This window comes from Orycteropus afer, unplaced genomic scaffold, assembly GCF_000298275.1.
Source record: "Orycteropus afer afer isolate SDZICR_OR568_19922 unplaced genomic scaffold, OryAfe1.0 scaffold00023, whole genome shotgun sequence".
Lineage (NCBI taxonomy): Eukaryota > Metazoa > Chordata > Mammalia > Tubulidentata > Orycteropodidae > Orycteropus > Orycteropus afer.
The window spans coordinates 8543320-8570611 of NW_006921610.1; positions in this window are offsets into that span (position 1 = coordinate 8543320).

The following is a 27292-nucleotide window of genomic DNA, read 5'->3' on the forward strand; positions in this document are numbered from 1 at the left end:
CTGTGTTAATTGGTTTCCCTTTTCTTTGTTGAAGAGGGTCTGTGCAATCCTTCTGCCTAGTCCGCCATCTTGCCGGAACTCCCCGAGCAAAATTTCTTAAACTCAAGAATGCATTCTCCTTTAAAAGGATTAAAAAAAAACCCCAAACCTCACAGACAGAACTTCTCCTACCCCCAATTTCAACTAATTATTTATATTATGATGCTACTTATATATGCACAAACAAAATAGTAGAATTAAGCTTCTCCAGCTTAAAGCTCATGTGAAACAAAAATTACCAACTATAAATAAAATTACATTCAAATTAAACAGTTTCATTATATAAAATAGAAAAAGTGGTAATGACCAACATTTACAGAGCATATACTGCAGTACTAAACAGTATGAAACTACCAATAGTCGATCATTTTTGAGCTACAGAAACGGCAGTTTCATGTGATTCCACCCAGCATGTGCTAAGCACTTTCACAAGTGCTTTCTTTAATCCCCACAACCACCCTGTTCAGTGGGCATGTACTACTTACATTTTACAGATGAGAAAACTGGGGCATCAAGAAATGAAAACACATTTTTAAAATCTCCTAAAGAACTGGCACACAATTGGACAGCGTTTTTTCTGTTATTCACAGGGATGTCATGAGTCAAAGCTGACTCCATGACAACTAACAACAAAGAACGGGCAGGAGCCTGAGGACTCATTTGTGGAAGCCCAGGAGTAAGCAGACACCCACTTGGGAAGTTCTGACCAAGGGACAGAAAGTATCATGGAGATGGGGTGATGGACGAAGAGCCAGGATTAGATAAAAGTTCAGGGGGACCTGCAGGCAATGGAAGAGCACCAAGACTTGAACAGCATCCCCTGCTGGAGGGAAGGTTTACTGCAGACCTCATTGGTTTCATTTTGGTGTTGTTCACCATGAGCAGTTTAGAAGGCACTCTGGTGCCACAAAGGTTAACCATTTGGCTGCTAAATGCAGGTCAGCAGTTTGAACTCACCAGCTGCTCCACAAGAGAAAAATGTGGCAATCTGCTTCCTTCAAGATTACAACCTTAGAAACCCTATGGGGCAGCTCTGTGCTATCCTATAAGATCACTATGAGGTGGTTGCTCCATGCCAATGAGTTTGGGAGTTATTTTCAGCAACCTAGCAGCGATCAGAAAGAAGGCCTACCTGGAACATCTCAGTAAGACAGGAGTTGGTCTGCAGCGGGGAACAACAATTAAGATCAAAACCTGATAAAGAAAAAAAGATGATGAAAAGAAAACAGGAAAATGAGAGAGAATATGGGATCTAAAAGGGGTAAAGTTTCCAATTCTGCTGCATATTGGAATCACTGGGGAATCTTGAAAAATACGGATGCTGGCTCTCACCCCATCATAATTTAATTGGCATAACGTGTGACTTTGTTATTGAGGTTGTTATTGTTGTTATGTGCCGTCGAGTCAGACCTGACTCATAGCGACCCCTCCTTGGGTTTCCAAGGCAATATCACTATGGAAGTAGACTTACCCATCTTCCTTCCGAAGAGTGGCTGGTGGGTTTGAACCACCAGCCTTCTGGTTAGCAGTCAAGTGCCTTAGGCACTATGCTACCAGAGCTCCTTGTTATTGAGGAGGTGGTACTAACCCGCCCCCCCCAAGGTGATTCTAATTTGCAGCAAAGTCTGGGAAACTTTACAATGCTTCTCCAGGTTGCTGATGGAACAAAACAGCCCTAAAATGTCTTCTGTTCATCCAAAGGCTTCTGGCAAACAGTACCAAGTGAACAAGTATGAAACTTAACCACTTGGTTAAGGGGCTACTAAGCAGTCCAACCTAAGGGAGTGTAATTTATTCTAACAGGTTTCCTCTGTCTATCCCGTGGCTTCTGGGAGTCTTTGGGGAAAGGAGGTGGGCAGACTGTGACCTATAAAATCACCACTGCATCCTTCCTGGATTCTAGAATGCTCTGGCTCTAAACCTGATAGGACCCTCTTCAGTTATCTGATAACGTCTCAAAAGTGGTTTTCACGTTCTTGATGAAGTGTATGTCCACGTTCCCCTCAGAATGCTTCATACATTTCATGCACTCTATCCCCACACAGTGCACTTAAACTTTACCAACGTCTTGAGATCTTTCCAAACACAAATTTACATTCACAACCATTACACTCAGTGGGATTTGGTGAGTTTTTGAGAAAGGAAACAAATATACCAAAATTTCCAGAAACAGCAAGGTGTCATAGAAAGAGAATTGCTTTTGGAGATAGAAAACTTGAGCTTGAACTCTTGCTCTGCTACAAAAAGCTGCATGAACTTGAGCAATAAAACTTCCCTGCATTTCAGGCTCCTTATCTGCCTTGACACAAAGATAGACTTCCAATTGACTGGGATCCCACACTGACAGTGAGTGCTGATTATGAGTGCTGAGTCTTGATTATCAAATGATCCCCTCTTTTTGGTGGTGACAAATTTTCCATGCACTGTGACTTCCTAGTCATTGATTCCAATGTTATTCCTAGAAGGAAAGTAAGGCCCAAAAGAAGGCAAAAGGAAACAAATACAAGTAAGGTAGTCAAGAATAAACAGGCAACAAAATGAAACATTCACCCTGACTTAACTCTGCATTTAGGATACACAATTCCAGTATCAAATTCATTCAATTTACTTAGATGCATGTATTCTGCCAGTTATTTTCCACTGGATGTAAGGGGTGGGGGCTGACAATATACTACAGAACTATACTATAAAAGGAAAAAGAACTAGCTTACGAGTCTTGAAAGGATTAGGATTTGATCCGAGATAACGATGACTGATTGCTTCAGTCCCTGTCTTTAAGCCTCCAAAAAAAACCCAAACCAAACTCACTGCTGTCGAGTTGGTTCAGACTCACAGCAACCCCTCCTTGGGTTTCCAAGGCAGTATCACCATGGAAGTCTTTCTTCCGAGGAGTGGCTGGTGGGTTTGAACCATCAGCCTTCTGGTTAGTAGTAAAATCCCTTACGCACTATGCCACCAGAGCTCCTTAGAGGTATCTAAAGTCTCTGGCCAGCATAGTGCCAGAGGGTTGGCAGTTTAAACCCACCAGCACTCCTCGGAAGGAAGGTTGGGCAATCTACTTCCGTAGAGCTACTGCCTCAGAAACCCAAGGAGGGGTCGCTATGAGTCGGGTCCGACTCGACGGCATATAACAACAACAACAACAGTCTCTGACCAGCAACTCATGTTTGTGCATGTAAGTATAGCAAGTAATGATGAGACATGTCAAAAATAAGTCTCAGGGCAGAAAAATAAAGAGTCTAAGTTGACACTGTCCAGTAAGACCTTCTGTGATGAGGGAAATGCTCTGTGCTGTCCAATCTACTAGCCACAGGTAGCCTTTCAGGCTAATGCAACTGAGGAACTGTATTTAATTTAATATAAATAGCCACATACTGTCAGTAACTACAACACTGATACAGGGTAGTGGTGGTCCAGTGGTAGATTCCCCCTTTCTACATGAAAGAAAGGAGCTCTGGTAGCACAGTGCCTAAAGCACTTGACTGCTCACCAGAAGGCTGGCGGTTCAAACCCACCAGCCAATCCTCAGAAGGAAGGTTGGGCAATCCTACTTCCCTAGTGATACTGCCTCGGAAACCCAAGGAGGGGTCGCTATGAGTCGGGGCCGACTTGACGGCAAACAACAACAACAACAACATGAAAGAAACCCGAGTTTGATTCCCAGCCAAGGCCCCACATGTGTAGCTACCACACATTCATCTGTGAAGGCTAAGTCAGGAGACCTTCCAGATGAGCCATGGTGATCTACTTTTGAAAATCAGCTAATGGAAACCCTATGGATCACAACAGACCATCCCAGCTGATCATGGAGAGGGCACAGAACCAGGCAGTGTTTAATTCCATGGGGATTAAAGGGGGTGCATGGGGTCCCATGAGTGAAAATCCAACTTGACATCATCTAATAACAAATAAATGATAAATGAATGAAGAAGAGTCACTTAATGTTTTGCTCTCAGTACCAATTAGGAATAAAGTGAAGCAGAATGATTAGTATCCAGCGAAATGCCAATGTATTAATGTTAATTTAAAAATATCAGAAAAGATCACAAAACTGCTTCGATAGAAGGCACTCTGGGCTTGATGATTAGTGCTGGGAATAAAGGGATAAAAACGTAATGAAAGAACCCTGGCTTGTACTGATTGACCAGGAGGTAATGTTGACACATTCCATTGGAAGTGTGTCTCAAAGTAATGAGATAATACCTACCCAGAATTGTTTTGTTTCACACTGCTTCTAATCAAGAGAGAAAGAAAAGCATCACTCTTGGTCCATTCCTGTTGCAGGATTTGATAAAACCATAAAAAGCAGTCCATAAAGCCAGGAAACACCTGAGTTGCCCATGATTCAACACAACCGGTCCCTACACATGCTGAGGTCTGTAAACAGACACCATTTCTGATCTTCATCTACACTGCAAGTTCAACAACTCTCACTAATAACTCATGCTGTAAATATGGGAAACAAGCATCACAAATCTCAGGTTAATTCTTGCCTAACTTGGGAGAATTCATTCATTTAATAAATACTTATTGAGTCTAATAAATATCGGGTATTTTTCTATGTTCTGGGGTTACAGAGTAAACAAAACAGATGAAACCAATATTAGATATTCTTGTTCAGTGTATTTCTGGTTTACCCCAGCTCAGTATTTTTGGTTAAATAAAAAAGTGATTCAATAAAAATTAATATTGGGGTGCAGTTCAAGATCCAGCTGATTAATTGTAGCTCATTAACATTTTCAGCTCAGCAAGTTTGTTTCTTCTAGTGGCATAGTCCTTGGAGACTCTTTAAAACGCGAGAACAAAAATTTAACACACAAAATCCTTTTTGGTTGCTCAGCAGAATGCAAAACCTCAGAATTGTTCTGGGCATTTTCCTCTCTTTCTTCTGACATGCAATTTTCTCCAGTTTTACTGATCCCATTTCCAACAGACTTCTCATATCAGTCCATCTTCTTCATTGTGCCTACGGCCAGAACTTCAATTCAGGTTCTTAATTTTTCCTCAGACTGTTGTAATAGCATCTAAACAGGTCTGCCTGTCTCCAGTTTCTCTTCCTTCCAATCATTCTGCAAGAACAGTTTTCTAAAACAGAGAGCTAATTACATAGCTCTACAGTTAGAAACTGTCAATGGTTTCCCAACGCTCACAGGATGTAGTTTAAATACTTTATGGTTAAGCATTCGATTGTTAATCAACAGGTCAGCAGTTCAAACCCGCCAGCCACTCTGTGGGAGAAAGCCTTGGAGATCTGCTCCCATAAAGAGTCTAACCTGGAAGACCCTATAGGACAGTTCTACACTGTCATATAAATCATTTTGTGAGGCATCCACTTGACTGCACCCAATAACAATAAAAGTGCTTATGCCAGGCTACATGCACTGATCAGGATTTCTATCCCACCACCACTACCACCTCTGTCGAGTCATATCTGACTCATGGCGACCCCTCCTCCTTGGGTTTCCGAGGTGTTATCACTACGGAAGTAGATTGCCCAACTTTCTTTCCAAGGAGTGGCTGGTAGATTTGAACCGCTAGCCTTCTGGTTAGCAGTCAAATGCCTTAGGCACTATGCTACCAGAGCTCCTAAAGGTATACCAAATCAGAGTCTACAGTTTAACAAGATCTCTAGGTGATTCTTATGATATGAATATATAAGGATGCAAATGAAAATTCTCAGCAGGGGGATCAAACCAGAATGAACCACTTTAATGCTCTGGTTCTTTTGGACCCACCAAGACATAAAGTCGTATTTCATGATCCTATGCTACTGTTGTTGTTGTTGTTATGTGCCATCCCTCCTTGGGTTTCCAAGGCAGTATCACTACGGAAGTAGGATTGCCCAACCTGCCTTCCGAGGAGTGGCTGGTGGGTTTGAACCGCCAGCCTCTGGTTAGCAGTCAAGTGCCTTAGGCACTATGCTACTGTGTTAATATCACCAAAGAAGAAACAGTTTCATTCAACCAATACCTACTGAGAACTTAGGTGAGCCAATCCTTATACTAAATTACAGAGGTTCAGATTTGAAATAAGGACCAGCTATTATCCTCAAGAAAATCATAATTTAGTAGAAAAGACATATGTAAAAAGTACACATTTACAATATTTGAGGAAAAGTGAATCTTACTGATACACTTATTCTCTACTAAAAGCAATACAAACATCTTGATTTCCAAGTAAAAAAATAAAAATCCTTTAAACCAACAAAAAATATTATTTTTAGAAGTACCCTGAAGTCATAGCTTGACTCTTCCTAAGAACGATTTATAATAGATGAAAAATTTCTTCATTACAAAATTGTACAAAGCAGATGAGGATTTAGAAAATGAGAATAGTGAGCATCAAAAAAGATATACTAATAAATCTTTAGTAAACTCTTAGTAAATGCTCTAATAAAATGACTTCAAAATTATATCTTAGTTCCACAACCTGGGATTTCCTTCTCTAAATGGTGGCATAAAACACAAATAAATTTTGGGTAAAACAATAAAAATAGTAACAAAATTTTCTTAACTGAACATCTACTCTATCAAAGTTCCATTGTTATTAAATCCTATTTCTGTTGTTAGCTGCTGTCAAGTCATTCATACTCATGGTAGGAATCTCGTATCATATAAATTTGTAAACACAAATAACACCAATTGGTTCTAGGAAAACATGGCCATAGATTCCCAGGGTTGCTTGAGGCCCATTTATATGTGATAAATTGGCCACCCCTGATCCCTGTCCCTAGCTTACAGTATATTTGAAGCATGTTCTCTTTGTGTGCAAGGTGCAGTATGTCCTGGGGACCAGAATCTCCCTCCTTGGTCCAACGGACTTGGCAATTGTTCCAAATACCACTTCCCTTGCTATTCCCCACAGCCCACACACTTGCATAGCAAATCAATTGCCTGGAATCATTCTGGTTCTGCACAGTAGACGGGCAAACTTCACTTTTCTAATGACCCTGACCAACAGTTTAAACCACAAATTGAAACTGCTCATGTCAGTGAGTATTGGGAGAATTTTAACAACTGGATTTAAAGGCCAATCAATTAGTAAATCCCCAGGGGACACCCTAATGCAAGACAATAGATTAACTGTTAACTGATTTCAAGAACAAATGGAAAGTGCAAATCTCAGAGAAATTAGGTGGGAAAGGAGAATAAAGCAGGTGGGAGATGGAAAACTAAAGGAATTTGGAGCTGTAAAAACAATGGCTTGGTAAGTCTATAACATCACAAAAGACGAAATTCTTTTATTTCAATTCCTTTTTTATGCCATATTATGTTTTCTTTTTCTTTAGACATGAGAGAATCTGGGCTGCCTATTCATCTATTTTTCTGTGCAATGTTATGGATAAATCAGAAAGTGCAAAATGTATATAGTAACTCACAAACTCAGCCTCCTTTCTCCCCACCCCAATCTCATCTGAGCAAAGGAAGGCTGTGTGCCAAGCGTATTGGCTTGGGGATTATTGAGTAATGGGAGATGTCTGGAGGACCAAATGGAGAATCCTAAATATCCTTGATGGGCCTTTTGTGAAGATAACAAGGCTTTGCACTAGTTCATTCCCATTCAGCCCCCTGCTGAGAAGCTGCATTTCCACTCCAGATATAAGGAATCATAATCTACATTTTAACAAGACCCCTATTTTAACAAGATTCTTATGTATATATAAGAATCTCCTAAGGACCTATTAGAATCACCTGGGGATCTCATTAAACTATAGATTCTGACTCAGTATCTTGGGAATTGTTGTTGTCATTGTTATATGCCGTCCAGTCAGACCCCACTCATAGCGACCCCTCCTTGGGTTTCCGAGGCAGTATCACCACGGAAGTAGATTGCCCCATCTTCCTTCCGAGGAGTGGCTGGTGGATTTCAACCGTTTTTTGCCAGCCTTCTGGTTAGCAGTTAAGTGCCTTAGGCACTAAGCTACCAGAAGTACAAATTCTCAACAGGGTGTTTGAAACTGTTCAAAGTTCTGCAGAATAGTATCAACCATTGAATGATAACTAATGGTACAGTTATCCTTCATAAAGTCAAGGAAAATGTATGCCATGTTGTTGTTGTTAGGTGCTGCTGAGTTGGCTCCAACTCATAGCGACCCTGTTCACAACAGAACGAAACACTGCCTGGTCCTGTGTCATCCTCAGAACCCTTGCTATGCTTAGCCCATCATTGCAGCCACTGTGTCAATCCATCTTGTTGAAGGCCTTCCTCTTTTTCCTGACCCTCTACTTCACCAAGCATGATATCCTTCTCCAGATAATGGTCCCTTCTGACAACATGACCAAAGCAGGTGAGACAAAGTCTGGCCACTCTTGTTTCTAAGCAGCATTCTTCCTGCACTTCTTCCAGGATAGATTTGCTTATTCCTCTGGCAGTCCACGGATTTTGGGTATTCTTCACCAACACCACAATTCAGATGCATCAGTTCTATTGTAGTCTTCCTTGTTTAGTGTCCAGCTGTGACATATATATGAGACTACTGAAAACAGCATGGCTTGGGTCAGGCACACCTTTGTCTTCAAAATGACATCTTTCCTCTTTAACACTTTAAAGAGGTCTTTTGTAGCAGATTTGCTCAATACAATACAGCATCTAGTTTCTTGACTGCTGCTTTCATGGGTGTTGATTGTGGATCCAAGTAAAATGAAGTCCCTGACAACTTCAATCTTTCCTCAGCTGATGAAGATGTTGCTTATTGGTCCATTTGTGAGGATTTTCATTTTCTTTATGTTGAGGTGAAATCCCTACTGAAGATGTAGTCTTTGATCTTCATCAGTAAGTGCTTCAAGTCATCTTCACTTTCAGCAAGTAAGGTTGTGTCACCTGCATATCGCAGGTTGTTGATGAGTATTCCTCCAATCCTAATGCTGTGCTCTTCTTCACATAGTCCAGCTTCTCAGATTATCTTCTTAATATAGAGACTAAGTACGGTAAAAGGATACAACCCTGACACACACCCTTCCTAATTTTAAACCATGCATTATTCCTTTGTTCTCTTGGAATGGCAGCCTCTTGATTTGTATACAGGTTCCTCACGACAATGATGACATGTTCTGAAATTCCCATTCTTTACAATATCCGTAATTTGTTATGATCCACACAATCAAATGCCTTCACCTAGTCAATAAAACACAGGTAAGCATCTTTCTGGTATTCTTTGCTTTCAGCCAAGATCAATGTGACATCAGCAATTATATCCCTCATTCCACATCATCTTCAGAATCCAGCTTGAATTTCTGGAAGTTCTTTGGCAATATACCGCTGCAAGCATTTTTGAATTATTTTCCAGAAAAATTTTACTTGCATGTGATATTAATGATATTATTTGGTAATTTCCATACTCTGTTGGATCATCTTTCTTTGGAATGGGTACAAATATGGATCTCTTCCAGTCAGTTGGCACATTAGCTGTCTTCCAAATTTCTTGGCATAAATGAGTAAACCCCTCCAGTGCTTCATCCATTTGTTGAAATGCCACAGTGGGTATTCCCTTAATTCCTGGAACCTGATTTTTCACCAGTTCTTCAGTGCAGCTTCAACTTCCTCCTTCAATACCATTGGTTCTTGATCATATGCTACCTTCTGAAATAGGTGAACATCAACTATTTCTTTTTGGTACAGTGACTTTGTGTATTCCTTCCATCTTCTTTTGATGCTTCCTGTATTTTTTCAATACTTTGCCCATAGAATCCTTCAATATTGTAACTCAAGGCTTGAATTTTTCCTTCAGTTCTTTCAGCTTTGGAAATGCTGAGCATCTTCTTCTCCTTTGGTTTTCTAACTCCAGGTCTTTGCACATTTCCTTATAATACTTTATAATGTCTTCTCAGTCTGCCTTTTGAAATCTTCTGTTCAGCTCTTTCATTTCATCATTTCTTCCATTCTTGAATACTCTTTGTTCAAGAGTAAGTTTGGAGTCTCTTCTGACATCCACTTCCGTCTTTTCTTTCTTTCCTGTCTTTTTAATGACCTTTTGCTTTCTTCATGCATGATGTTCTTGATGTCATTCCACAACTTGTCTGGTTTTTGGTCATTGGTGTTTAATGCATCAAATCTATTCTTCAGATGTTCTCCAAATTCAGGGGGGATATGATCAATGTTGTATTTTGGCTCTTGTGGACTTGTTTTAATTTTCTTCAGCTTCAACCTGAACTTGCATATGAGCAATTGATAGTGTTCCACAGTCAGCTCCTGGCCTTGTTTTTACTAAAGATATTGAGCTTCTCCATCACTGTTTTCCAAAGATGTAGTCGATCTGATTCCTATGCATTCCATCTTGTGAGGTCCATATTTATTACCCCTGTGGTAGTTAAGGTTATGTGTCAATTTGCCTGGGCCTGGTTCTGAGTGGCTGGGCAGCTGGATGTAGTTTCTCCCCACGATGAAACTGGTAATCAACTCCATGGTGGGATCTACTGGAGCAGCTGAGTAGCTGCCTTAGGGATGTGGTCTGCTTCCAGTATATAAGGAGAAATGTTGAGAAAGGTCTGCAGTTTTTGGTACACTTGAATCCTGCATGTAGCTGAGTCATTATCCAGCAGCCTGCCATCTTGTCTGCTGATTTTGTGACTCTTAACGGACTTGAATCAATGGTCTGCCATGTGGTTTGGTAATATCAGGACTGTGCCTTTTTACTTGTCAACCTTGAGTTTATCAGCCTCAGCAGCCAGCAGCTACCTGAGTGAAGAAAGCCTCTAAAGTCTCATTGGGCCAGGAGTAAGAAGTAAAGCTAAAGCCCAAGGTCGAAGGGCTAGAGCCTGACATTTTGAATTTTTTAGCCTTCAAAATTATAAAAGAATAAACTCCTGTTTGTTCAAGCCACCCATCTGTGGTATGTCTGTTAGAGCAGCACTAGAGGTAACCAAAATAGCTCCCATTTATTTGTTGGGAAGAAAGTATTTGCAATAGGTCATTGGTCTTACAAAATTCTATCATTCCATCTCTAGTATCATTTTCTATCACCAAGGCAATATTTTACAACTATCAATGCTTCTTTATTTCCAACTTTCACATTCCATTCACCAGTAATAATCAATACGTCTTGACTGCATGTTTGGTCAATTTCAGAGTGCAAAAGTTGATAAAAATCTTCAATTTCTTTGGCTTTAGTGGTTGGTGCATAATTTTGAATAACTGGCCTTCCTTGTCAGTGTATGGTTATTATTCTATCAATGACAGCACTGTACTTCAGGATAGACCTTGAAACATTCTTTTTGACAATGATCCTCTTCAATTTGTCATTCCTGGCACAGTAGACCATATGACTGATTCAAAATGGCCAACATCAGTCTGTTTCAGCTTACTAATACCTAGGATATCAATCTTTATGTGTTCCATTTCCTTTTCCACAACCTCCAATTTTCCTACATTCATACTTTGTACATTCCACATTCCAATTATTAATGGATGTTTGCAACTGTTTCTTCCCATTTTCACTCATGCCCCATCAGCAAATAAAGGTCCTGAAAGCTTTACTCTGTCCACGTCATTAAGGTCAACTCTATTTTGAGGAGGCAGCTCTTCCCCAGTTATATATTTTGAGTGCCTTCCAACCTGAGGGGCTCATCTTCCAGCTCTATATCAGACAATGTTTCACAGCCACTCATAAAATTGTTCAGTAATATATCAGACAGTGTTTCATTGTCATTCATAAACTGTCCACTGGCTAAATTTTGCAAAAGTGGATGGCCCTGTCATTCTTCCCAGTCTGCCTTCATCTGGAAGCTGCACCAAAACCTGTCCACTATGGGTGAACAGGTATTTGAGAAATACTGGTGGCATAACTTCCAGCGTCATAGCAACACACAAGCCACCACAGTACAACAAACTGACTAATGAGTATGGGATGAATGCTATAGGAGAGATTTTCTGAGATGACTGTAGCCTTCTCAGAAACAAGAGAAATGCAAGAGAAATAAAAATAGAAAAAACCTAGTAAAATATCCACCACTTATCTGTCAGTTTATCATATTCTGATGGCTTGCTTGTATATTGTTGTGATAGTAAAAGCTATGCCACTGGTATTTCAAACACCAATGGAATATTCATGGTGAATAGGTTTCAGTGGAGCTCCCAGACTACAATAGAGTAAGAAGAAAGGCCTGGTGCAGTACTTCCAAAAATTAATTGATGAAAAACTTTGGATCACAACACAATATTTTCTAATACAGGGCAGGAATATGAGCCCTTAGGTTGGAAGGCACTCAAAAGATACAATGGCCACAACAATGGTCTTAAATATTCTTAACAATTGCGATAAAAGGTCAGGACCAGGCAAAATTTGTTCTGATATAGATGGGGTTGCCATGAGCTGGAGCTGACTCAAGAGCAACAATAGTAAAATATAATTACTGTAACTCACTACCATTGAGTTGATTCCGACTCATAGTGACCCTCTTTGGATTTCCGAGGTGGCATCTCTATGGAAGTAGATTACCCAATCTTCCTTCTGAGGACTGCCTGCTGGGTTTGAACTATTGGCCTTGTGCTTAGCAGTCAAATGCTTAGGCACTACACTATGACTGGGCTTAAATTTCAGCCCTAGACTTCCTGGCAAATAAGGAAATATGGGGACTGCTGTGTTGTTGTTAGGTGCCGTCAGTTCGTCTCTGACACTTAGTGATCCTATGCACAGCAGAACAAAATACTGCCCGGTCCTGTGCCAGCTCCACAATCCTTGCTATACTTGAGCCCACTGCTACAGTCACGGTGTCAATCCATCACATTAAGGGTCTTCCCCTCTTTAGTTGACCCTCCACCTTACCAAGCATGACATCCTTCTCCAGGGAATGGTCCCTTCTGACAACATGACCAAAGTAGGTGAGATGAAGTCTGGCCATTCTCACCTCCAAGGAGCATTCTGGCTGCACTTCCTCCAGGATAAATTTGTTAGTTCTTTTAGCAGTCGGTAGTACTTTCAGCATTCTTCGCCAGCACCACAACTCGAAAGCATCAACTCTTTTACAGTCTTCCTTATTCATTGTCAAGCTCTCACATGCATGTGAGGCAATCAAAAATGCCATGGCTTGTGTCAGGTACACCATAGTCCTCAAGGAGACATCTTTGCTCTTCAGCACTTGAAAGAGGTCCTTTGCAGCCAATTTGCCCAGTGGTATATTTCATCTGATGTCCTGACTGCTGCTTCCATTGGTGTTGATTGTAGAACCAAGCAATGTGATGTCTTTTGACAACTTCAATCTTTTCTTCATTCATTGTAATGCTGCTTATCTGTCCAGTTGTAAGGATTTTTGTTTTCTTTATATTGAGATACCGCAGACTGTATTCTTCAATCTTCATCTGTAAGTGCTTCAAGTCATCCTCACTTTCAGCAAGCAAAGTGGTGTCATCAGTGTATCACAGGTTGTTGATGATTCTTCCTCCAATCCTGATGCCACGTTTTTCTTCATATAGTCCAGCTTCTTGGATTATCTGTTCAGCATACAGATTGAATAAGTATGGTGAAAGGATACAACCCTGATGCACTCCCTTCTTGATTTTAAACCATGCAGTGTCCCCTTGTTCTGTTCAAATGAGAGCCTTCTGGTCTATGTACACGTTCCTTATGAGTACAATTAAGTCTTTGGAATTCCCATTCTTTCACTGTTACCCACAATTTGTTATGATCTTCACAATCAAATGCTTTTGCATAGTTAATAAAACACAAGTAAACATCTTTCTGGTATTCTTTGCTTTGAGTCAAGATCCATCTGACATCAGCAATGATATCCCTCATTTCACATCCTCTTCTGAATCCACCTTGCAGTTCTGGAAGTTCTCTGTCAATATATTGCTGCAATTGGTTTTGAATTATCCTCAGTAAGATTTTACTTGCATGCAATATTAATGATATTGTTCGATAATTTCCACATTCTGGGGGAATCACCTTTCTTTGGAATGGGTACAAATATGGATTTCTTCCAGTAAGTCAGCCAGGCAGCCATCTTCCAATTCTCTTCGCATAGCCAAGTGAGTACTTCCAGTGGGGCATCCGTATGTTGAAACATCTCAGTGGGTATTCTGTCAATTCCTGGAGTCTTGTTCTTTGCCAATTCTTCAGTGCAGCTTCAATTTCTTCCTTTAGTACCATTTCTTGATCATATGCCACCTCCTGAAATGGCTGAAGATCAACCAGCTTTTTTTCGTACAGTGACTGTGGATTCCTTCCATCTTCTTTTGATGTTTCCTGCATCATTCAATATTTTGAATGATGGATCTTTCAATATTGCAACTTGACGCTTGAATTTTTTCATCAGTTCTTTCAGCTTGAGAAATGCTGACTGTGTTCTTCCCTTCTGGTTTTCTAATTCCAGGTCTTTGCACATTTCATTATAGTAATTGGCTTTGTCTGCTCGAGCTGCTCTTTGAAATCTTCTGTTTAGCTCTTTCATCTTGTCATTTTTTCCATTTGTTTTAGCTACTCTCCCCTCAAGAGTAAGTTTCAGAGTCTCTTTTGTCATCCATTTTGGTCTTTTCTTCCCTTCTCATCTTTTTAATAACTTCTTGCTTTCTTCATGAATGATGTTCTTGATGTCATCCCACAATTCTTCTGGTTTTCGGTCACTGGTGTTCAATGCATCAAATCTATTCTTTACGTGGTCTCTAAATTCAAGACGGATATATTCAAGATCATATTTTGACTCTCATGGACTTATTTTAATTGTCTTCAACTTGAACTTGAATATGAACAGTTGATGGTCTGTTCCACAATCAGTGCCTGGCCTTGTTTTAGCTGAAGATATTGAGCTTGTCCATTGTCTCTTGCCACAGATGTAGTCAATCTGATTCCTGCACACACCGTCTGGTGAAGTCAACACTTTAGCCATCTTTTGTGTTGTTGTAAAAAGGTATTTGCAATGAATAAGTCATTGGTCTTGCAAAATTCTATCATGCGATCTTCAGCATTATTTCTGTCACCAAGGCCAAAGTTTCCAGCTACTGGTGATTCTTCTTTGTTTCCAACTTTTGCATTCCAGTCACCAGTGATAATTAACACATTTTGATTGCATGTTCAGTCAATTTTAGACTGCACAAATTGATCAGAATCTTTAATTTCCTCATCTTTGGCTTTGGTGGTTGGTACATAAATTTGAATAACTGTAGTATTAACTAGTCTTCCTTAATGGCATACAGATATTATCCTATCACTGACAGCACTGTACTTCAGGACAGATCTTGAAACATCCTTTGTGATGATGAATGCCACACCATTCCTCTTCAAATTATCATTCCTGGCATAGTAGATCATATGGTTGTCTGATTCAAAATAGCCCAAACCAATCCTTTTCAGCTCACTAATGCCTAGGATATCAATCTTTATGCATTCCATTTCATTTTTGTCCACTTCTAATTTTCCTAGATTCATTCTTTGTAATTCCATGTTCCGATTATTAATAGATGTTTGCAGCTGTTTTTCCTCAATTTCAGTCATGCCACGTCAGCAAATGGAGGTCCTAATAACTTTATTTTATCCATATTATTAAGGTTGGTTCTACTCTGATGAGGCAACTCTTTCCCAATTGTATTTTGAGTGCCTTCTGACCTAAAGGGCTCATCTTTCTGCACTGTATTGGACTATGTTTCCAGGCTATTCATAAAGTTGTCCAGTAATGTATCAGACAGTGTTTCTCTGCTATTCATAAGGTTTTCCGTGGCCAATTCTTTGAGAAGTGGATGGCCTCTTCCTTCTTCCTAGTCAGTCTCAGTCTGCAAACTGTGTTGAAACATGTGCACCATGTGCAACTCTGCTGGTGTTTGAAACAGCAGTGACACAGCTTCAAACTTCACAGCAACATGCAGGCCACCACAGTACAACAAACTGACAAATTCATTTCCCTTACCTGTTTGAAACCTCACTGGGTGGGGCCTGTCTCCCTCCCCTTACCTGGATCCTGCTGCCTTGTCATCCCTAGCTTTCCCTCTTTCCTGCTTCTTGTGTGGGCCCGTCTCCCTCCCATTACCCAGGTCAGGCCACCTTGTCATCCCAGCTTTCCCTTTTGGGAACTATGATGAGCTAATAGCTATGAAAGAAAAAAACTAACTGGCATATAATTTACAAATAGAAATTCTCCTGGAAATATTTATTGTCAGTCTTCCATTTTCATTTCCACTGCAGAAGATAGTTTGGGTCTTCATATGAGATAATGTTTTACAGACATAATTTTTTCAGCTTAGAAAGAGAAAAAAAGTTAACAATATTTTGGCTCCCAATTACAGTAAAATCCACAATGCAATACTGAATTCTTATTTCCTGTCACCTGAATGTAGAGAACAGAGACAGTACTAGTGTGAGAATACTCTTCTAGATGTCATGTCTATGCTGTTCCTGAGCAACAGTCCTGTTCTGGTTACCTAGTGCCACTCTGATAAGAATATACCACAAATGGGATGGCCTTAACAAATGGGAGTTTATTCTCTTACAGTTTGAGAGGCTAGAAGTCCACATTCAAAATGCCCCGTTCTAGGGGCTATGTGAAAGCCCTTCAACCTCGGGCTTCAGCTCTGCCTCTTGCTCCTGGCCCACTGAAGCTAGAGACATCTCTTCACTCAGGCAGCTACTGGCTGTTGTAAATAGTGCTGCGATGAACATGGGTGTGCATATGAAGCTCAGGAGGTGTGGGTGTAGTTGTGTCACATGGGGACTGTTGCTGTCTTCCACTCAGTTAGACAAAAATAACAACTGAATAACCATCTTTCCATTCATCTGTGTCCAGAATGTCCTTGAGGTTCCCAGCAAATGGAGCCTGTTCTTAAGTCCCTAGACTGGGAGAACGCTATCACTTTAAATACCCAAAATGGTCAAACTGCTTGTAAACTTTCAAAATGGCTGCATCCTCCAGAAAGGCAAAAGTCCACAGCTTAGCCCACCTTCCTCTTTGCTTCTTCCCCTTTTATTCATCAGCTACCAGATTAGTCTTCTGTGCAGTCCATGGCTAGCAGAGCTGATTTTTAGGTTAATTCTTAAGTCCTACCACCACCTGGCAATATCCAAGCTATCTGTGCCATCAGGATGGCTGCCAGACTGCAGCTCCGTATGTCTCCTTTTTTGGTATTTTTATGCAAATTCTTCTATTTGGAGTTTAGTCCACTTATATATCCTTCCCTTTGAGATTCAGGGGTCCGGGATTATTTTCTGTATCTGTGTTAATTGGCTCCCCTTTTCTTTGTTGAAGAGGGTTTTTGCAGTCTTTCTGCCTATTCTGCCATCTTATGGGAACTCCCCAAAGCTGTTTCTTATATACAGGAAGCAGACCACATACCCGAAGGCAGCTGTACTCAGAAACTCCCAGTAGATTTCACCAGGAAGTTATTACCAGTCTCATCATGGGGAATACTACCATGGGGAATACTACCCAGCCACTCAACCAGGCCTAGCCAAGTAGACATACAAACTTAACCACTACAATTCCTATATCGACTAACCATCAAAATTACTCATACAAAGTAGACTATTAAAGAAACAGACTTAGGAAATCTAGGGTAGAACCAGAAAATCTGTATTTAAAAAAGAAAAGGAAACAGCTTCTGAAACTGCCCTTAAACACCCTTCAAGCCTGGAAACTGAGCTGACCTCCATGGCTCAATTTTCAGCCAAACAATAAGGCAAACAGTAACACCAGAGAGATACGTACTCCTTAGAACAATCAATCACACAAGATCTAAAGGGAGGCATTTGTCGAGGGATGAAGCTTAGAAAGCAAGAAAGAACCAGAAAGAAGGATAAAGGGAAATTGTAAACCAGTGAGGAAGTGGGAAGAGGGCTGTTACATTGTGGGAATTGCAATCAATGTCACAAAACAAAATGTGTATGAATTGTTGAATGGAAAGCCAATTTGATTTGCAAACTTTCACTCAAATCACAATTGAAAGTTAAAAAACAAAGATTTCCACGTATAGAAACCTTAGGACTAGGTCATGAATTATGGATATGAAATATGGTCATGAAACATGGATAAAAAATATCATTTGTAAACAGCAGTCCACACATAAAAAAATAATATTAGCTAATAAATTTTTAAATACTCAACTTTATCAAAGTTAAAGAAAGGCAAATCAAAACAATGAGATACAATGTGTTCACCTATACAACTGGCAAAAATGTTTTCATTTGATAATACCATATGGTAGTAAGTGTGTAGGAAAAGAGATACCCTAATTTAAGAAGTAAATTAGCTTATAATTTTCGGAAGAAGTATCTATCTTTATTTTTAATCCAGTACTTGTCTGTAATCCATTTATTCTATTACTAACAATTTATTTAGCAGAGATATTTCAAAAGTGTGCCAAGATAATATAGGCAAGGATGTTCACAATAACCTAAATACCTCATAATAGGAAGTAGGTTTATAAGTTAAAAGATGACCATATAAAGGAATATTGTGTTTCAAAAGAAAGAACATCTATAAGATATATTAAAGTGAAAAACAACAAGATGCAGAAGTGAAAGTATAGTCTGATCCTTTTTGTGATCTTTAAAAAGGAAATGTATATATATTTTTGTGGACTATATGCATAATTTTGTACTCTGAAAAGATACCAAGAAATTGTTAATGATTATCGTTAGAGGGAGGGCCTTCCCTGGAGGAGTAAGTGAAGCTTTTTAACTCTCCATTTTATAGCTTTCTATAGTTAACTTTAGGGAGCTCTGGCAGCACAGTGCCTACGGCATCTGAGTGCTAACCAGAAGATTGGTGGTTCAAACCCACCAGCCACTCCATGGAAGCAAAACTGGGCAATCTACTTCAAACCTGGAAACTGAAAAGTACTTTGAACTCTCGCCTTTCTTGGAGATTTACCACCTTGGAAACCCAATGGGGGTAGCTGTGACTCAGAATTGACTCAATGACAATAGGTTTGTTTGGGTTTTTTTTTATAGCTAACTTTTTTTTTTTTTTTTTAAACCACATACTCATGGCCCTGCATGGTACTTTGAGCAAGCTATGTTTAATTCCGTGCTAGCTTTCCCTACTATCTGATACACTGCTTAATCAAACATCTCTACTGTCAGTCATTGTGTGAGTAAGTCAATTTATTTCAAATTATGTTCTGCCCCACACTACCAATCTACTTACTAGCAAAATGGATTTGCAAAGACCTATAATAAAAGACTCACAGTAAGACTATTAAATAAAACAAGCAAATAAAACTCATGCAAAGGAAAGCCCAGGCAAACGTACTGACTATGACTGAGCAGTAAGTACAGCTCCAAGTTTCCTGATGGAAAAGGTAAATGGAAACACAATGGGTGATGTAATTCTCATTTGGAAAAAGATTTTATGCCAGATTATCAAAGCAGAACTTTTTATCTGGTGCTGAATTCTAAGAGCCATTATGCAAGAGATTTTGAAAATACCTTGCTTTTATGGCCTTTACCCAGTGGTTCTGGCACTTGACCATTTATTAAAATCCCCAGAGGACTGGTTAAAACACTGATAGGCCACTGGGCCCCACCTTCAGAGTTTCTGATTCAGCAGGACTGAAATGGGACCTAGACTTCATGTTTTTAACAGTTTCCTAGGTGATGCTGATACTGCTGATCTGAGATCACGCTTTGTGGGACACTGCCTTAGATCAGCTTTTCAACTGTCCTAACCCTTAATCCATGACTTCACCAGTTCTGCTAAAGATGGAGTTACTCCTCACAGAAACATTTTAGTAAAACATTGAAATGTAACCCAGTCAAAGCATTTCTAAAGCTAATGAGGTCCAAGTCCATAACTTTTTTATTATCTAACCAGAAACAGAAATGGAACACGAGAATAGCCACAGATAAAAAACGTACACGCATCTAGCTCTTCTTAATACATTGTATTACACATCACCTGCCCCGACAGGGCTTAGACTGGAGCCAATAATGCAGACTCATGAAATACTGACTCTCATTAACAATAGCCTTATTTTACCCCCACAAAAGGCTGGTCTCCTGCCAACATCCCAGAACATTATAATTCAATTACAAAATCAAGAATCAATGACCGTTAGACAATCTGCACCTTTTCCTCACTCCTTCCCATCCCCATGGCCAAAGGAAATAGAGGATTAACTGATCAGGAATTAACATAGGGTCTTTCTCCTAGAAAGGCAAGAGTTTTAAATATTTTTCAGGTAAACAACCTCATTTATCTTCCAACATCCCTGTGGAGTAAGCTGGCCACCTTGTTCACAGCACTGGAATCCTATATCTGAAACCACTGTCTCTACCCCTGCTTGGTTCGTGGTCATCATGGTTGGCACCATATAAAACAACTGGCAATTGTTTTATATAAAACATGCATGTAAAAAATGTTGAGCTGGCAAATGTTGTGTTATATGTATTTTTACCACAATTAAAAAAAAAAAAAAGAAAAAAGAAACAACTGGTGTATTTAACAATCTATACCCAGCCTCGGAAATCCAAGGAGAGGTCGCTATGAGTCAGGTTTGACTCAACGGCACATAACAACAACAACAACATACCCAGCTACAAATATCTGCATGTGTGGCACCAACAAACTAAACTTATGTTTTAAAAGATTAAAAACACCTAACAATGTATACAATGGATGAATTATACCTCAAAAAAAAAAAGGTAAAAATAAAAAGAATTTTTAAAAAATCTACAAGGTGCTCTGAGACCCCTGAATTTCAGTAAGTTACACTAGTTTTCAACAGTTCACTTCAACACACTTTAACTGAGCACCCTACTGTGTGCCAAGTGCTGTTTCAGGTGCTGGGAATAACAGTTGGGCAACAAATCCTACTCTGATGGCACTTACAAGTGTAACGAAGCAGTACTTACATGAAACACATTTCCAGATAATATGGAGCCTTGGTGGTGGAGTTAATGCACGTCTGCTAAGTGAAAGGTCAGCAGTTTGAACCCATTAGCTGCTCTATGGGGAAAAGATGTGCCAGTCAGCTTCCATAGAGATTCACAGTCTTGGAAACCTTTTGGAGCAGTTCTACATTGTCCTATAGGGTCACTATGAGTCAGAATTGACTTGATGGTAATATGCTTGTTCTTTGGAGTTTTATGGGTAAGTTAGATGTTTTGTAGGATGTATGGTTATAACAGTACCATCAGTGCTCAAAGGATGGGCACTTACCCTGTCGTACGGGTTCACAGGGAGTTTCCTGGAAGAGAATTCACTAACAGAGACCTGACAGATGAGCAGGAGTCAGCAGGAATGAAGATGGAGGGGCGTGTGAAGGGTCAGACACTGTCAGTTGAGTATCCAAAATCCAGTCACTCCTTCTTCATTACTAATGGAACCTCACTTTCATTCAGAGTGACAATCTGCCTGACCCAAAACTCACTTCCCCAGAACTCTCTGCAGCTAGGAGTAACTATGCAACACATTCTTGGTCAACGAGATCTAATTGGAAGCCACTGGTAGAGCTTCTAGAAAAACCTTTAAAAGAAAGGAAACTCAGTTTGAATTTGTTTTCCACTTTTCCTTCTTTGCCACTGACCCTACTTGCTGCCTGAAACACAGGCATGAAGCCCAGAGGTGTGGCAGTCATTCTGGCAATCATGAGGAGCAGAAAGATGGAAGAAGCTTGAGCTCCTGGAGCCTCCACACCTGCCCTGGATTGCCTACTTCCAATCTTCTTGCTACTGAGAAAAATAAAGTCCAGTTCAGTTAAGCTCCTGGAATGAGGATGCATCAGATGTATGCAAATAGAAACCCATCTCATACTCAACTAGATAGTGTCATTAAAGCATTACTGTTTACTTATTTGGGAGCTCTGGTAGCGTAGTGCCTAAGGTACTTGAGTGCTAACCAGAAGGCTGGCAGTTCAAACCCACCAGCCACTCCTCGGAAGGAAGATGGGGCAATCTACTTCCGTAGTGATACTGCCTCGGAAACCCAAGGAGTGGTCGTTATGAGTTGGGTCTGACTCGACAGCACATAACAACAACAACAACATTTATTTATTTATTTATTTTAGTTTGCATATTCTGAGGAAGGCCCCAGATGTTAGAACAAATATGCATATCGAAAAGCAAACTCTGTTTCCTTTACTCCTATCAAAGCATGAAATTAAGGATGTCCTGGCATTTTAAATGCTGCTTTAACTAATTAGCAAACATTATTAACCACAGTATTACCAAAAAGTTTAAATATGACATTTAACCAAGAGCTAGCAACATCAGCAGTTTCCTCAAAAAAGTTCACATGAATATATAATTCCAGACGTACACATACACACGGTTACCATCTGCTATCCCCATTATATCATAAAATAAAGGACCATCTTCCAAAACACGGAAGATAAAACCTCACAATAAAAGGACGAATCCTCCCAAGAAAAGGCAGTTGGCATATAATATTCATACAAATAACAAGAGCACACAAATAACAGAGAAAAGGGAACATATGGAGGAGAGGCAATAGCTGAAGAAATAATAGAGGAAAATTTCCCTACTTCGCAAAAAAAAAAAAAAAACTTTAGCTGGCAGACTAAAGAAGGAACTTGTCCAGTTCTGGGTTAGAAATGATTTTACAAAGATGCATAACAATACAAATTCTTTACTTGCTTGAACTGAGAAAACTTAGTGATTTTTGTATGTTTTTCTTGTAATTACCTATCTTACCAAACACCCTTCTTAGTTTCAGGGTTTTTTTTTTTTTTTTTTTACTTAAAAGATTCTCTTGCATTTTCTAAATATAATCATTAGTACAAAGAGAGGAGATTTCATCTTTTCTTTTTCAATACATACTCCTTTCTTTTCTCTCTTATATTTGCTAGAACCTCCCAAAATCTGTTAACAAGTAGTGACAGAAAAGTAGCATCAAATGTGGGTGTAGTGAGCACGGCCTAATCAAAGTAAATGATATCACTAAGAAACACGAGAAAAGGACATTTGTGCTAACAAATGTGACATATATAATTTAGCAAAAACACCAAAAATGATCAAAAAAACAAGTGCATGGTCACATATTTATGTGTATAGGCAAATAGGTATATGGGTGTTGTTGTTGTTGTTGTTGTTGTTATGTGCCATCGAGTCAGACCCAATGCATAGCGACCCCTCCTTGGGTTGCTGAGGCAGTGTCACTACGGAAGTAGATTGCCCAACCTTCCTTCCGAGGAGTGGCTGGTGGGTTTGAACTGCCAGCCTTCTGGTTAGCACTCAAGTACCTTAGGCACTACACTACCAGAGCTCCCAAATAAGTAAATAGTAATGCTTTAAGTACATATATTCATAGATGACACAATTCCAGATACTTCTCAGATATAACCAAACACCTTGTGAGATTGGTTTTCTAGGTTTGAATGCTTAAGACCTTAGTCTCATGGGCCAACACAGTCAACTGGCATAATAAAGTTCAAAAAGTTCATGTTCTGCATCCCAGCAAAGTGAATAATATCTGGGGTCTTAAAAGCTTGTGAACAGCCATCTAAGATAAAATATTGTTCTCACTCCTAAGGAGCAAAAGAATAAGAAGGAAACTAAAGTATCAGAGAAGAAACTAGTCTACAGGCTAGGGTAATAACCTAGACAAGCCACAACCTCAACTACCCTGAGACCAGAAGAACTAGATAATGCCTGACTACCACTACTAACAGCTTTGATCAGGGCCACAATAGATGGTTCCTGACAGAAGGGGAGAAAAACACACATCATGGATTGTATTGTGTACCCCCAATATATGTGTCAGCTCGGCTGAGCCATGATTCTCAGTGGTTTGGCAGTTATGTAATGATGTAATCATCCCTCATGATGTTATCAGTTAATCATTTGTAAGGCAATTAGGGTGGGACGTAACACCTTTTCCTTATAGTAGACAAAGAAGCAAGTAGAAAGGAGGGAGCTCAGCACCACCAAGAAAGAAAAGCCAGGAGCAAAGCACATGCTTTGTACCTGGGGTTCCTGTGCTGAGAACCTCCTAGACCCAGGAGGAGACTGATGCCAAGAAACACAGAGATCTCTGAGGAATGCTGGGCCCACAGATGTTCAAATGAGACAAGAGACAGCTGACCGAGAAGTCTTCCCTTAAAGCTGGCACCCTAAATTCAGACTTCTAGCCTCAAAACGGTGAGAGAATACATTTCTTCTAAATTCATCTACTTGAGGTATTTCTGTTATAGCAGCACTAGATAACTAAGCCAGAATTAATATTATGCATCAAATTATGTCACCCAAAAATATGTGTTACTATATACTAAGCCATTATTCCGAGTATTGTGTGATTATCCTCCATTTTATGATGTGTTGTAAATCCTAACCTCTGCCTGTGGTTAAAGGAGCTCTGGTGGCACAGCATTTGGCTACTAACCAATAGGTCAGTGGATTGAACTCACCAGCCGCTCTGTGGGAGAAAGATAAGGTAGTCTGCTTTCATAAAGACTTACAGCCTTGCAAACCCTATGGGACAGTTCTACTGTACCCTATAGTGTCTCTATGAGTCAGATCAATTCAATGGCAGTAAGTTTGGTTTTGGTTTTGCCTGTGAGTAATGAGGGAGGATTAGGTTGTGTTAAAAAGGATTAAGTTATGTTTGTAATGTTAATGAGACAGGATTAGGGTGGGAAGCATCACCCTTACTTCAGTTACCACCCTTACTCATGTCATAGCCCTGATCTAAGGGGAGTTTCCCTGGGGTGTAGCCTGAGAGAGAAGCCAGCAGAGAGATGGACCTTAGGATCCGGAAGAAAGCTGGGAGTGAAGTTTGTCTTTGGACTTGGGGTCCCTACACTGAGACTCTCCCAGACCCAGAGGAAGATGGATGCCAAGGCACATGGAGATCTCTAAGGAACACCAAGCCCACAGATGTTGAAATGAGACCATGATTTTCCCCTAAAGCTGACAGAGGAAGAGCCTTCCCCTAGAGCTGGCATCCTGAATTCAGACTTCCTAAACTGTGAGAGAATAAATGTCTGTTTGTTAAAGCTATCCATTTGTTGTATTCTATTACAGCAGTACCAGATATTTAGAATTTGGTACCAAGAGTGGGGTGCTGTTCTAACAGCTAAAATGTAGAAACGGTATTGGAATTGGTTAATGGGTAGAGGCTGGAAGAGTATTAAGGTGCTCAACAGTAAAAGATTAGATTGCCTTGAGACTGTTGGTGGAACTATGGATATCAAAGGCAGTTCTGGTAAGGGCTCAAAAGGAAGTGAGGAAAACTGTAACATCAGAGATGGTACAGATGGCAAGAAGCAGTAGCAGAGAAAAAGCAGCAGCAAAACTAGGAGACCATCATGAGATGGTGTGGCAGCCAACTCACAGCGCAAGAGAGCTGAATGCCTTCAGGCAGGAGGAGTGAGGTGCCACCTGAGACTTGTAAGAGGAGCTAGACTTGCCAACCCATGGAGCAAGAGAGTTAAGCACCTTCAAGCCAAAGCTTATTGATGGGTTGGGGTGCCTCTAGGCACTTATCACTAGAGCTAAAGAGCTTTGTAACACTTACCTGAGCAGAGCAGAGGCTGGGCCAGCCCAAGAGACCTCAGGGACTAAGGGACCAAGTGGTCAAGGAACCAGGAAGCAGAAGCTGAAGAGATAAGGAGTGTGGGAAGCAGAGCCACCTCAAGTCTCAAAGGGTAGAGCCACAACATCTGGGGTTTCAAAGGGTGGGACTATGGCCTCAGGGGTTTCAGAGTGCAGGGCCTAGATTTAAAAAGTTGGATCTTCACCAATTTGGTTCCAGAGTATGGAGCTCCTGTTCATAAGTGCCAGGGGGGCAGGACCAGATCTGCTGCCCAAAACTGAGAGGGCATGGCTGCCATGCCCAAGGGGTAGAAGAATAAGGACTGCAGGGGATGAGGAGGTGGGGTCACCACTCAGATGGACTAAAAGAACTGGGCTATCCAAAGCCAAGGGCATTCCATCCCACTAGTCCTAGAAGGCAGAGCTAAAGCCCAGGGCCAAGGGGTTAGTATCCAGAGAGTATGGCCAAAATCGAGAGTCTTGAAGGCAGGACCATTGCCTAGATAGTCTTAGAGAATAGAGGATTACTTTCAAGCCTTGAAAGCTAATGTAAATTGTTCTGCTGTGTTTGGGACTTGCTTGGTGCCCATTATTCCTTCTTTCCCTCCAATTTCTCCCATTTGTAATGGAAATGTCTACCTTGTGCCTGTTCCACTAATGTACTTTGGAAGCAGATAATTTACATTCTAGATTGACAAATGAAGAGGAATTTTACACCAGGATGGACTCTGGACTTGGAGTTGATTTAAGACTTTCGGGATGATCTGATAGAGTTAAAATGTTTTGCATTGGCAAGGAAATGAATCTTTGGGGAGCCAAAGAATGGGATGTCATGGATAGAATTATGTCCTCCCAAAACATGTGTCAAATTAGCTGGGCCATGATTCTCAGTGGTATGGCAGTTATATAATGATGTAATCATCCCTGCGATATGATGTGATCAGCATCTTTAAAACTTTAAAGAGATTAGTGTGGGATGCAACACTCTTAGTCAGGTCATATCCCTGACTTAAGGGCAGTTTCTCTTGGGTGTAGTCTGCATTATCTTTTATCTTATAGGAGATAAAAGGAAAGTAAAGCCAGAAGATAGAAAGTGACCTCAGTACCAGGAAGAAAGAAGAGCCAAGAGCAAAGCATTTCCTTTGGATCCAGGGTCCCTTGCCTGAGAACATCCTATATCCAGGGGAAGACTAACTCAAAGACACATGGACATCTCCATGGAACAACGGGCCCACAGATGTTGAAAGGAGACAAGGACCTTCCCCAGAGCCAAAAGAGAGAGAAACCTTCTCCTAGAGTTCACACCCTGAATTTAGACTTTTAGCCTCCTAACCTATGAAAAAATAAATTTCTGTTTGTTAAAACCATCCACTGATGGAATTTCTCTTATACCTGCACTAGACAACTAAGACAATGAGGAATAGAACTCAAATTCTTAAAAAATCCAGACTTACTGGACAAGTTGACACCAGATTTCAGATACTCTTTAAACCTTAAACCATAACTATCCCCTGAAATCATCTTTTAGTGAAATAACAGAGTGGTGCATAAAATAAAGGATATTATGTCTAAGTACAGTGCTCTACTAAAAACTATATATATGACACCAAAAGGTCAACAATTACTCTAAAGCAAAGATGAGAAGGGGACAGGGAAACTAGAGTACTGGAAAAGAACCATCAGAACACAATTAAAGAGAACATGGGCACAGTGTGAAAAACGTGATTTTTTTAAAAGTAGTGCAGCTGTCTTATTTCTGATTTTAATGAAAGCTTCTTGACAAAAATAACAAATTACCTATGATGGAAAAAGAATTAGACTGGCATCAGACTTTACCTAGATACT